Raw genomic sequence first — 13,528 nt, forward strand, 5'->3', positions numbered from 1 at the left:
GGTTCCTGGTTGGTGCAGTCTAAACAGCTGCCCCCCCCCACACACACCAGTCACAACAAGTGGAAGCAGTAAATAAACGCTATCTCTATGTGGAGGCACAAATCCATGCCATCAAGCAGTATGAAAAAATATATTAAATCTCCAGAACAGAAGGAAAATGATATGCACCCAGAAAACAATGCCAAAGACAATGAAATCTATAACCTAAATGATGATTTCAAAACTGCCATTATGAAAAAACTCAACGAGCTAAAAGAGAATTCAGATAGACAACTCAATGAGTTCAGGAGCTATGTCACAAAAGAGCTTGACACTATAAAGAAGAACCAATTAGAAATACTGGAGATGAAGAACACAATGGAGGAGCTCAAGAAAACTCTGGATTCTCTGAACAGCAGGGTCGATAATATGGAGGACAGAATTAGGAATTTGGAGGATAGGAATATAGAAATGCTGCAGAAAGAGGAGGAGAGAGAACTAAGACTAAAAAGAAATGAAGAAACTCTCTGAGAATTATCCAACTCAATTAGGAGATGCAACATAAGGATTATAGGCATACCAGAGGGAGAAGAGAAGGAGAAGGGGGAAGAAGGCCCGTTCAAAGAAATAGTAGCTGAGAACTTTCCAAACTTGGGAAGAAAGATGGAACTTCATGTGACAGAAGCCAATAGATCTCCAAACTTTATTAACGCAAGATGACCAACCCCAAGGCATATAGTAGTTAAACTAGCAAAAGTCAATGACAAAGATAAAATACTAAGGGCAGCCAGACAGAAGAAAATAACTTACAAAGGAAACCCCATAAGGCTATCAGCAGATTTCTCAGGAGAGACCTTACAGGCTAGAAGAGATTGGAATGAAATATTCAAAACTCTGAAGGACAAAAACCTGCAGCCAAGAACACTCTACCCAGTGAAAATATACTTCAAATACGATGGAGAAATAAAAACTTTCCCAGATAAACAAAAGTTAAGGGAGTTCATCACCACAAAACTTCCTCTTCAAGAAATGCTCAGGAAGAACCTCATTCCTGAAAAATCAAAAAAAGGAAAGGGGTTACAAAATCAAGAACAAAGGAGATAAGCAGAAGGACAATAACACAAAGTAATAGCTCTCCATCAGGACAAAATGCAAAAGAACCAGAAAACAAGTGATAAAATGGCAACAGTAGGCCGCCATATTTCAATAATCACTCTAAATGTGAATGGATTGAACTCTCCAATCAAAAGGCACAGAGTGGCAGGATGGATCAAAGAACAAGATCCAACAATATCCTGCCTCCAGGAAACACACCTCAGCCCCAAAGACAAACACAGACTCAAAGTGAAGGGATGGAAGACAATACTCCAAGCTAATAATGAACAAAAGAAAGCAGGTGTTGCCATACTTATATCAGACAAAGTAGACTTCAAAGCAAAACAGATAAAGAAAGACAAAGAGGGGCAGTGTATAATGATAAAAAGGATGCTCCATCAAGATGACATAACACTTATAAATATATATGCACCTAACACAGGAGCACCAAAATTCGTAAAGAAACTATTAACAAAACTAAAAGGAGACATCAACAGCAATACAATAATAGTAGGGGACCTCAACACCCCATTAACACCAATGGACAGATCATCCAGACAGAAAATCAATAAGGAAATTATAGAATTAAATGAAAAATTAGATCAGATGGACCTAATAGATATATATAGGACACTTCATCCAAAAACAGCAGGTTACACATTCTTCTCAACTGTGCATGTAACATTCGCAAGGATAGACCATATCTTGGGAAACAAAGCAAGCATCAATAAGTTCAAGAGGGTTGAAATAATATCAAGCATCTTTTCTGATCACAATGCTATGAAACTAGAAATCAACTACAGGAATAAAGCTGGGAAAGGGTCAAAAATGTGGAGACTAAAGAACATGCTACTGAACAAACAATGGATTATTGAAGAAATTAGAGAAGAAATCAAATATTATCTGGAGACAAATGAAAATGAAAACACACCGTACCAAATTATTTGGGACGCAGCAAAGGCAGTCCTAAACGGGAAATTCATTGCAATACAGGCTCACCCCAATAAGCAAGAAAAATCTTACATAAACAACCTCAAACGACACCTAACAGAATTAGAATAAGAGGAACAAACAAAGCCCAAGGTCAGTAGGAGGGAAATAATAAAAATTAGAGCAGAAATAAATGATATTGAAACAAAAATGATGGTAGAAAGGATCAATGAAACAAAGAGTTGGTTCTTTGAAAAAATTAACAAAGTCAACAAACCCTTAGCCAGACTCACTAAAAAAAAAAAAAAGGGAGAAGTGTCAAATAAACAAAATTAGAAACGAGAAAGGAGAAATCACAACAGATACCAAAGAAATACAAAGGATCATAAGAGAATACTATGAAAAACTACATGCCAACAAATTGAACAACCTAGAAGAAATGGATAAATTCCTAGACTCATGCAACCTCCATAAACTGAATCAGGAAGAAATAGAGAATCTGATTAGACCAATCACAAGTAAAGAAATAGAAATAGTAATCAAAAGCATCCCCAAAAAGAAGAGTCCAGGACCAGATGGCTTCTCTGGAGAATTCTACCAAACATTCAAAGAAGATTTAATACCTATCCTTCTCAAACTATTCCAGAAAATAGAGGAAGATGGAGCACTCCCTAATACATTCTATGAAGCCAACATCACCCTGATCCCTAAACCTGACAAGGACAATACAAAGAAGGAAAACTACAGGCCAATATCACTGATGAACATAGATGAAAAGATCCTCAACAAAATTTTGGCAAACCGAATACAGCAATATATCAAAAAGATTATATGCCATGATCAAGTGGGATTTATACCAGGGACACAGGGATGGTTCAACAGCTGCAAGTCAATCAACGTGATTCACTACATTAACAAAATGAGAAACAAAAACCACATGATCATCTCAATAGATGCAGAGAAAGCATTTGACAAGATCCAACATCCATTTATGATAAAAACTCTCAATAAAATAGGTATAGAAGGAAAGTACCTCAACATAATAAAGGCCATGTATGACAAACCCACAGCCAACATCATACTCAATGGACAAAAACTGAAACGCATCCCTCTGAGGACAGGAACAAGACAAGGGTGCCCACTTTCACCACTCTTATTCAACATAGTACTGGAGGTTTTGGCCAGAGCAATTTGGCAGGAAAAAGAAATAAAAGGAATCCAAATAGGCAACGAAGAAGTAAAACTCTCACTGTTTGCAGATGACAGGATGTTATATATAGAAAACCCCAAAGAATCCATAGAAAAACTATTAGAAACAATCAACAACTACAGCAAAGTTGCAGGGTATAAAGTCAACATACATAAATCAGTAGCATTTCTATATGCTAACAATGAACTAACAGAAAAAGATCTGAAGAACTCAATCCCATTCACGATCGCAAGAAAAAGAATAAAATACCTTGGGATAAATTTAACCAAGGAAGTGAAAGATCTATACAATGAAAACTACAAGGCTTTCTTGAAAGAGATTGATGACAACATAAAGAGATGGAAAGACATTCCATGCACATGGATTGGAAGAATAACATACTACCTAAAGCAATCTACAGATTCAACGCTATCCCAATCAGAATTCTAATGTCATTCTTTACAGAAATTGAACAAAGAATCCTAAAATTCATATGGGGCAACAAAAGACCCCGAATTGCTAAAGCAATCCTGAGAAAGAAGAACAAAGCTGGAGGCATCACAATCCCTCACTGCAAAACATACTACAAAGCTACAGTAATCAAAACAGCATGGTACTGGTACAAAAACAGATGCACAGATCAATGGAACAGAACTGAAAGCCCAGAAATAAAACCACACATCTATGGACAGCTAATCTTTAACAAAGGAGCTGAGGGCCTACAATGGAGAAAAGAAAGTCTCTTCAACAAATGGTGCTGGGCAAACTGGTCAGCCACATGTAAAAGAATGAAAATCAACCATTCTTGTTCACCATTTACTAAAATAAACTCAAAATGGATCAAAGACCTAAAGATTAGGCCTGAAACAATAAGTCTTCTAGAAGAGAATATCGGCAGTACACTCTTTGACATCAGCCTCAAAAGAATTTTTTCAGACACCATAACCCCTCACATGAGGGAAACGATAGAAAGAATAAACAAATGGGACTTCATCAGACTAAAGAGCTTCTTCAAGGCAAGGGAAAGTAGGATTGAAACAAAAAAACAGCCCACTAATTGGGAAAAAATATTTACAAGTTATGTATCTGACAAAGAGTTAATCTCCATAATATACAAAGAACTCACACAACTCAACAATAAAAAATCAAACAACCCAATTACAAAGTGGGCAGGGGACATGAACAGACATTTCTCCAAAGAAGATATATGGATGGCCAATAGACACATGAAAAGATGCTCATCATCACTAATCATCAGGGAAATGCAAATCAAAACTACACTAAGATATCACCTTACACCTGTTAGAATGGCAAAAATATCCAAAACCAAGAGTGACAAATGTTGGAGAGGCTGTGGAGAAAAAGGAACCCTCACACACTGTTGGTAGGAATGCAAACTGGTGCAGCCACTATGGAAAACAGTATGGAGATTCCTCAAAAAGTTAAGAATAGAAATTCCTTATGACCTAGCCATCCCACTACTGGGTATCTATCCTAAGAACCTGATATCAGCAATTCCAAAAGTCCCATGCACCCCTATATTCATCACAGCACTATTCACAATAGCCAAGACGTGGAACCAACCTAAGTGCCCAGCAACTGATGATTGGATAAAGAAGATATGGTATATATATACAATGGAATACTACGCAGTCATAAAAAAGGACAAAGTCATCCCATTCACAACAACATGGATAGATCTTGAGGGTATTATGTTGAGTGAAATAAGCCAGACAGAGAAAGATGAACTCTGTATGACTCCACTCATAGGTGGTAGTTAACAAATGGACAAAGAGAACTGATCGGTGGTTACCAGGGAAAAGGGGGGTGGGGGGGAGGGCACTAGGGGTGAAGTGGTGTACCTACAACATGACTAATAATGATGTACAACTGTAATTTCACAAGGTTGTTAACTATCATAACCTTAATAGAAAAAAAATTCTATTGAATTTAAGTTATTAGTTTAAAATAGGGTGGTATAGCTTTAACATATTTTACGTAAGCCTCATGGTAACCACAAGGGACAAACCTGTAGGAACTAAACAAAAGAACATAATAAAGAAGTCAAAGCATACTGATAGCAAAAGACAAAAGCATACTGATATAGGGTCGGGCCGTGGCCCAGTGGTTAAGTTTGGTGCACTACACTTCAGTGGCCCAGGTTCAGTTACTACATGTGGACATACACCACTCCTTGGCAGCCATGCTGTGGCAGCAGCACACATACAAAACAGAGGAAGACTGGCACAGATGTTAGCTCAGGGAGAACCTTCCTCAAGCAAAAACAGAGGAAGATTGGCAACAGATGTTAGCTCAAGGCGAATCTTCCTCAGCAAAAAAGAAAAATAAAAACATTAAAAAAAAGCATACGGATACAAAAACAGACATCAGGATAAGAAACAAGGAACAATGGATTTACAAAAGAGCCAGAAGGCAATTAACAAAATGGCAATAGTAAATCTTTACTTATCAATAATTATTTTAAACAGAAGTGGATTAAATCTCCAATCAAAAGTCACAGAATGGCTGAATGAATAAAAAACAAGATCCAACAACATGCTGCCTCAGAGGACTCATTTGGCCTTAAAGATACACATAAATTGAGACTAAAAAGATAGAAAAATATATTTCAAGCAAATGCTAACCAAGAAAAAGGAGGGGTAGCTATACTTATACCAAACAAAATAGACTTTAAACTAAAAATGAGAAAAAAAGAAAAAGAAGGTCATTATATAATAATCAATTGGTCAACACATCAAGAAGATAAAACAATTGTAAATATGCATGTGCTCAACATCAGAGCATCTAAATACATAAAACAAAAACTAACAGAGTGAAAAGAAGAAATAAGCAGAAATGCAATAATAGTTGGGGATTTTAATACCCCAGTCTCAACAATAGAAAGATCATTCATACAGAGAGTTAATAAGGACACAGCAGATTCAAACAATACCAGAGACCAAATGGACCTAACAAACATATACAGAATAGTTTATCCAACCACAGCAGAATCCACATTCTTCTCAAGTGCACATGGTATATTTTCTAGGAAAGACCCTACATTAGGCCACAAAACAAGTCTTAGAATTTTCAAGAAGACTGAAATCATACCAAGTATCTTCTCTGACACAATGGTATGAAACTAGAAATCAATAACAAGAGGACAACTGGAAATTTGCAAATACATGGAAATTAAACAACAATATCCTGAACAACAAATGAATCAAAGAAAAAATTAAAGGTGAAATAAAAAAGTATACAGACAAATGAAAATGGAAACACAACATACCAAAATATATGGGATGCAGCAAAAGCAGTTCTAAGAGGCAAGTTGATAGCCATAAATACCTACATGAAGAAACTAGAAAGATCCCAATAAACAATCTAACTCTAAGTCTTAAGAAATTATGAAAAAAGAACAAACTGAGCCCAATGTTAGTAGAAAGAAGGAAACACAAATTAGAGTAAAAATAAATTAAACAGAGAAGAAGAAAACAATAGAAAAGATAACCAGAAAGAATTTATTCTTTGAAAAGACAGACGAAACTGACAAACCTTTAGCAAAACTAACCAAGGAAAAAAAGAGGAATCAAATCATCAAAATTATAAATGAAAACGGAGACATTACAATGATACCACAGAAATAAAAATGATCATAACAGGCTACTATAAACAACTATATGCCAACAAACTGGAGAAACTAAAAGAAATGGAAAAGTTCTTAGAAACATGCAAAGTACCAATACTGAATAAGGAAGAAACAGAAAGTCCAAATAGACCAATTACTGGTAAGGAGATTGAACAAGTAATAAGTTGTATCTTGTTCACCAAATTAACATACAAAAATCAGTAGCATTTCTATATACTAACAATGAATTACCTGAAAAAGAAATAGAGAAAACAATGCCATTCACAACTGCATCAAAAACAATAAAATAGTTAGGAATAAACTTAACCATGGAGGTGAAAGATACTGAAAACTATAAGGCATTGATGAAAGAAATCTAAGACAATACACATAAATGGAAAGGTAGTCCATATTTATGAATTGGAAGAATTAATATTGTTAAAATGTCAAGACTACAAAAGCCTTCTATAGGTTCAATGCAACCTCAAAATTTCAACAGCATTTTTTAAAGAAGTAGAAAAAACACTCCTAAAATTCACATGGAGCCACAAAAGACCTTGAATAGCCAAATAAATACTGAGAAATAACAACAAAGCAAGAGGCATCATACTTTCTGGTTTCAAGCTATATCATAAAGCTATAGCAATCAAAACAGTATGGTACTGGCATAGAAACAGACACATAGATGAATAGAACCGTTGAAACAAGAGTCCAGAAATAAAGGCAAGCATATATGGTTAAGTAATATTTGACAAGGGAGCCAAAAATACTCAATGGAGAAAAGAGAGTCTCCTCAATAAATGGTACCGGGAAAATTGGATATTCACATGTAAAAGAATTATACTAGACACCTATCTTATACTACTCCCAAAAAATTAATTTGAAATGGGTTAAATATGTAAATATAAAACTTGAAACCAAGAAACTCCTAGAAGAAAACAGGAAAAAAGATTACTGAGATAGGTCTTGGCAATTATTTTTTGGATATGATATCTAAACCATAAGCAACAAAATCAAAAACAAACAAGCAGGACTCTATCAAACTATAAAGCTTCTGCATAGCAAAAGAAGCAATCAACAAAGTGAAAAGACAACCTATGGAATGGGAAAAATATTTGCAAACCATATAGCTGATAAGTGGTTAATATTCAAAATATATAAAGAATGCATAAAACTGAATAGCATAAAACCAAATAATCCAATTTAAAAATAGGCAAAAGACCTGAATAAACATTTTTCTAAAGAAGATAGATAATGGCCAACAGGTACGTGAAAAGATGCTCAACATCACTCATCATTAGGGAAATGCAAATCAAAACCACAATGAGATATGACCTCACACCTGTTAGAAAGGCTATCACTAAAAGACAAGAGATAACAAATGCTAGTGAGGATGTGGAGAAAAGGCAACACTTGTGCACTGTTGGTGGGATTGTAAAGTGAAACAGCCAGTATGGAAAACAGTATGGAGTATCCTCAAAAAATTAAAAATAGAACTACTATATGATCCAGCAATTTCCCTTCTGAAAATATATCCAAAGAAAACAAAAACACTAACTCAAAAAAATACTGGCACCCCCATGTCCACAGAAGCATTATTTAGAATATTCTAATAGAATAAATAGCATGTGGAAACAACCTAAGTGCCCTCAAACAGACGAATGGATAAATAAGTTGTGTATATATACACATCAGAATATTATTCAGCCATAAAAAATGAGGGAATTCTGCTATTTGCAACAACATGGATGGCCCTTGAGGGCTTTATGCTAAGTAAAATAAGTCACACAGAGAAGGAAAAATACTCTATGATCTCACTTATATGTAGAATCTAAAAGAAAAGCTCATAGAAAAAGAGATCAGATTTGTGGTTACCAGAGGTGGAGTGAGGGGAGGGGCAATAGGAGGAAGGTGGTCAAAAGAGACAAACTTCCAGTTATAAGATACATAAGCATGAGGGATGTAACATACAACATGATGACTATAGTTAACAATACTGTATGAGATACAAGAAAGTTATTAAGAGAGTAAATTATAAGTGTTCTCATGACAAGAAAAAAATATTTTTTTCTTTTTCTGTTTTTTCTTTGTATTGTATCTATCTGAGATGATGGATGCTAACTAAACTTATTGTGGTAGTCATTTCACAATATATGTAAGTCAAACCATTACGCTATACACCTTAAACTTATATAGTGATTTATGTAAATTATATTTCAATAAAACTGGAAACAAAACTTAAGGTGAAATAAAAATTTTCCCAAATAAAAATTAAGAATTCATTGCTAGCAGACACGCTTTATGAGAAATACTAAAGGAAACTCTTCAGGTTGAAAGCAAGTGACTCAAACAGTATTTTGAATCCATAGAAAAAATGAAGAGTGCTGGTGAAGGAAATTATGCAATTATAAAAAAATATAAATTTTTATTTCTACTTCTTTTTCTGTTAACTAATTTAAAAGGCAATTATATAATACAATACGTATACAGTCACGCATCAATTAACAATGGGGATACATTCTGAGAAATATGTCAATAGGTGACATCATCATTGTGCAAACAACATAGAGTGTACTTACACAGACCTACAGGGTATAACACATAGGCTGTGTGGTAATAATCTTATGGGACCAGCACTGCGTATGTGGTTTGTTTTTAACTAAACATCATCATGCAGTGCATGACTATATAATTGTATTGTTGGGCCTGAAACATAAATGTAATAAATTTGACAGTAACAGTACAAGATATCAAGCGAAAGTAAAGCTGTTTTGGAGTAATGAAATGATACCAGATGATAACTTGAAGCCATAGAAAAAAATGAAAACTAGAAAGGTGATAAATAGGACTGTCAGTATAATAAACTCAATGAATATATACTTGCTCTTATTTCTTCCTTTAGCTCCTTTAAAGGACACAATATTATATAAAGTGATAATTATAATAATGTACTGTTGGGTTTGTAAGATACATAGATGTAATATGTATAACATTAATAGCACAAAAAAGAGAAAGACGGCATAAAGATATACAGAAGTGACATTTTTTATATCTCACTAGACTTGTTAGCACAAATCTGAAGTAGATATGATGTTAAGATGTATATCTTAAGCCCTAAAAAGAACACTAAGAAAATAACTAAAAATATACAATTAAACATCATTGAAGGAATGTAAATTTTATACTATAAAATATGCACTTGATGCAACAAAAGTAGTAAAGAAGGAGGAAAAGAACAAAACGATAGGAGATGTATCTTTAAATATGTTAATATTTAGGTTTATTTTGAATTAGCTCATGTTCTTAATATTTTATATTATTATACTTACACGGCTCCTATTTTAAATATTTTAATTTTAAAAAAATTTTCTTTTTTAAAAGAAAGTCACTTATTAAAGATTTGTTTTTATACTGACTGATAGTAGGTAAATCCATAGAGTTAGACAAGGTGCAAATCATTCACACAACCTGTTGATGTTAAAAGTTAATTTCCTTCTCATCAGGGTTATTCACTCATTTTACTCTTTCATTTACTGCTCAAGTGTTCATTTATTCAAAACGTACTGTCCTAGACTCAGGACATGTTGTAAAAACCCAAAGTTTCTGGTCTTATGGAACTTATGTTGGAGACACTTCTTGGTAGGAAATTCTTTTCTCTCATTAATATGAATTATAAGGAAAAATAAACAAAAAATAAAGTTATGAGAACAAACTTAAATGAAAAAATTAAGTCGCTGGGTTTTTTTTAAAGTTATGATATACACCAGAGTTTATCAGGGGGTCATGAACCCAGTGAAGTTGTAAGCAAATTTTATATAAATCTGCATGTATAGATTAAAGAGATCATTTATTTCATATCAATAAAATTTGCTTAATATTTCCTTTCATTCTATTTTTACTTGAGTATCCCTAAGTAATATCCTGATTAGGAATTGGCTTCTTATTGAACTACTGGCCAAACGACCTGGATTACCTGGTCTCCTTAAAATGTTGAAACTCTCACAAGAAAATATTAAATAGCTTATGAGTTAAGAAAAAATGGGTGGTTTTAAAAATTAGGTTTGCCTCTGAAAAATGGATTCATCAATCCATCAACATACTTGTTGGACAGCATAAGACAGTATAGATTTCAAGAGGTCAAAGAAACTTTGGGTGGGGAGCAGTCTTGAAAATTCCATAGAAGTATTTACATTGACTAATTTTCCAAAAACAAAGGCTAAAACATGAAAATAAAAATGTTTTATGAAAATAAAAAAATCTGGTATACACCAGAGTTTAACCTGGGGGTCATTAACTCAGTGAAACTAAGCAAATCTTATTTGAATATGCATGTATAGATTACACTGGAATAATGCCTACAACTTTCATCAGATTCTCAAAGGAATCTGTGACCTCCCCGAAATGTAAACCTCGGAACAGACATTAAAATAAACCAAAAATGTTCTAAAAAAGTAGAGGAATCAAAATAAATAACAAGAAAAAGTAACAGTCTCAAACATTTAAAATGTATAATGGGTCAACAAGATGGCAGAGGAGGATGCCCTGGGCCCTCCCATATCCCTACAAATATACCAATTCAGCAACAATTCACAAATTCTTAAGGTGAGAAATCCACAGATTAAAAGAAAGGCTCATGTATCTTGGGCGAACATGAAACTAGATTTATCAAAGCTGGTAGGGATATTCAGGACATCCTCTCTCTAGAATCCCTACCACTGGTAAGCATGATATGATCAGGAAGAGAACCCCTAGGTCCCAGTTTTTCCCAAGGGAGGAAAAGAGCCAGTTCATATGTCCACTGCCCCCAACTTTTATGAGGGGACTCTCCAAAGGACTGGCTTCTGTCTTCCCAACCTTGGAGCTCTGACAGGTCTGACACAGTCTAGGCACCTTCAGGAGAATGGAGACAGTGGCTTGGGCTGATAGTTACCATGAATTCTTCCCCCTTGCTCAGCAAAGAGTAAGCAGACAGAAACCACAGTGGCTCACAATGCCACACTTTTTTGGGGGCTGCTCAAAGGACTGGCTTCTGACTTTCCTATATCAGAGTGCTGACAAGAACTGGCATAACTTAGCTGCCTAGGGACTAGTCAGAACAGAAACAGAAATTTGGGCTGGGAGTCATCAGACCATCCCTTTCCTAGTTCAGCACAGAGAAAATGGACAAATTCCTAGCTCTCAGCTTCTCCCTGGAGAGGGAAAGAATTGGATGCCCAATGATCTAACTTTTCTGGGGCTCATCTGAAGAACTGGCTTCAGCTGCACTTGTCCTGGTGTACTAATGGGACTTGGCATACCATAGACACTTGGGAAATACAAAGAACAAAGAAAGAAGTTGGATTATCATGAAGGTTTGAGAGGCCCCAGAATCTCTGCCAGGCTGATTGGTGGGGGTATTCTCCTGTATAAGGCCAGTCCATGAAGACTGGGAGACGTAGCTGCTTTGTCAAATGTGAAGACAATAAACACAGAGTGAAGGAAAATGACTAATGAGGCAAAGACGTTTCAAAAAAAGAACTAAGTTAAATTTACAGAAACTGACCCTAATAAAAGAGTTATATGAGTTACCTGATGCTGAATTCAAAATAAATGCCATGTTCACTGAGGTCAAGTAAAAAATGATTGAGCAAAGTGAGAATTTCAACAAAGAGAAAATATTTAAAAAGCACAAAATAGAAATCATGGAATTGAGATCTTGTCCAGATGGCAGGATAGGCAGTCTCTGAACTCATCTCCTCCCATGAACACAACCAGACCACAACTTTACTTGGAAAAATTACCCGTGAAAAAGAACTGAAAACTGATAAAAAGAACTTCCACAAGGGACAGTCCTGACCAAAGTGGAAGAGGCAGAAATTCCTCTCTGGAGAGAAAACTGCCACCTTCAAGAGCAACAGAGCTTCACAGCTGGTTGAGTGGGAGGAATCCTAAGGTATACACCCTTCCCTAGAGGAACAGAGACCTGAGTGGGGGCACATTACTGCTATAAGCATACTTTGGACCCAGCACAACTGAGATGAGTGTCATACATCTGCCTTAGCTGGTTATTAACTACAACAGAGAATACCCCCAGAAAAGCTATTGACATAAGCAGCTCTTAAAGGGTCCATGCACAAATTCACCCATCTCAGAAAGCAACCTAAAATCACCAGAAAGAAACGTGCACAGTCCTTTGGTGAAAAGAGACTCACCTGGTAGGCTCTGGGTGCAATTCAGTGAGAGGTGAGACCTCTCTGGAGACTGAGACATTGGCAGCAGCCATTGTGGTGACATTGAACAGGCATGCTGACACAAACACTGGCAGACACCATTGAATTTCTTCCCCTGGCCTGTTAGCCCAGAGGTCTAGAGCACCAATTTAATCCAGCTCAGCCAGGGGAGGCAGGCCACCCTAAGGACTGGCCCCACCCAACAGCAACCCATCAGGCTAATTGTTGGCCTGCATATACTGGGTGCCTCGATCCTCTGCAGGTAGGAAAATATGTCTGCCTCTGTGGGGTAGGGTCTGCATGAGGAGCAGGTAGAGTATGGGGGGTGTGGGTGGAGGGTGTAGGGGCCTCTGCAGTAGGGTACCTGGGTACATTCCAGAGGGTCAGGACATGTGCATGGGCCAGGACTGTGTTTATGGTGTGTGTGAACCTGCGGCGGATGGTGTTTATAAGTGGCAGAAGACCTGTGCTTCACAAACAGCCACATAAAGGATCAGC

At 36.0% G+C, this 13,528-nt stretch overlaps 1 protein-coding gene across 1 annotated transcript in view; it reads right to left on the reverse strand.

The window, feature by feature from the left end:
- Positions 1-13,528, reverse strand: part of LRRIQ3 (leucine rich repeats and IQ motif containing 3) — a 203,328-nt gene that overhangs the window by 106,378 nt on the left and 83,422 nt on the right. The window lies entirely within an intron of this gene.

Source organism: Equus quagga, chromosome 18, assembly GCF_021613505.1.
Source record: "Equus quagga isolate Etosha38 chromosome 18, UCLA_HA_Equagga_1.0, whole genome shotgun sequence".
NCBI lineage: Eukaryota > Metazoa > Chordata > Mammalia > Perissodactyla > Equidae > Equus > Equus quagga.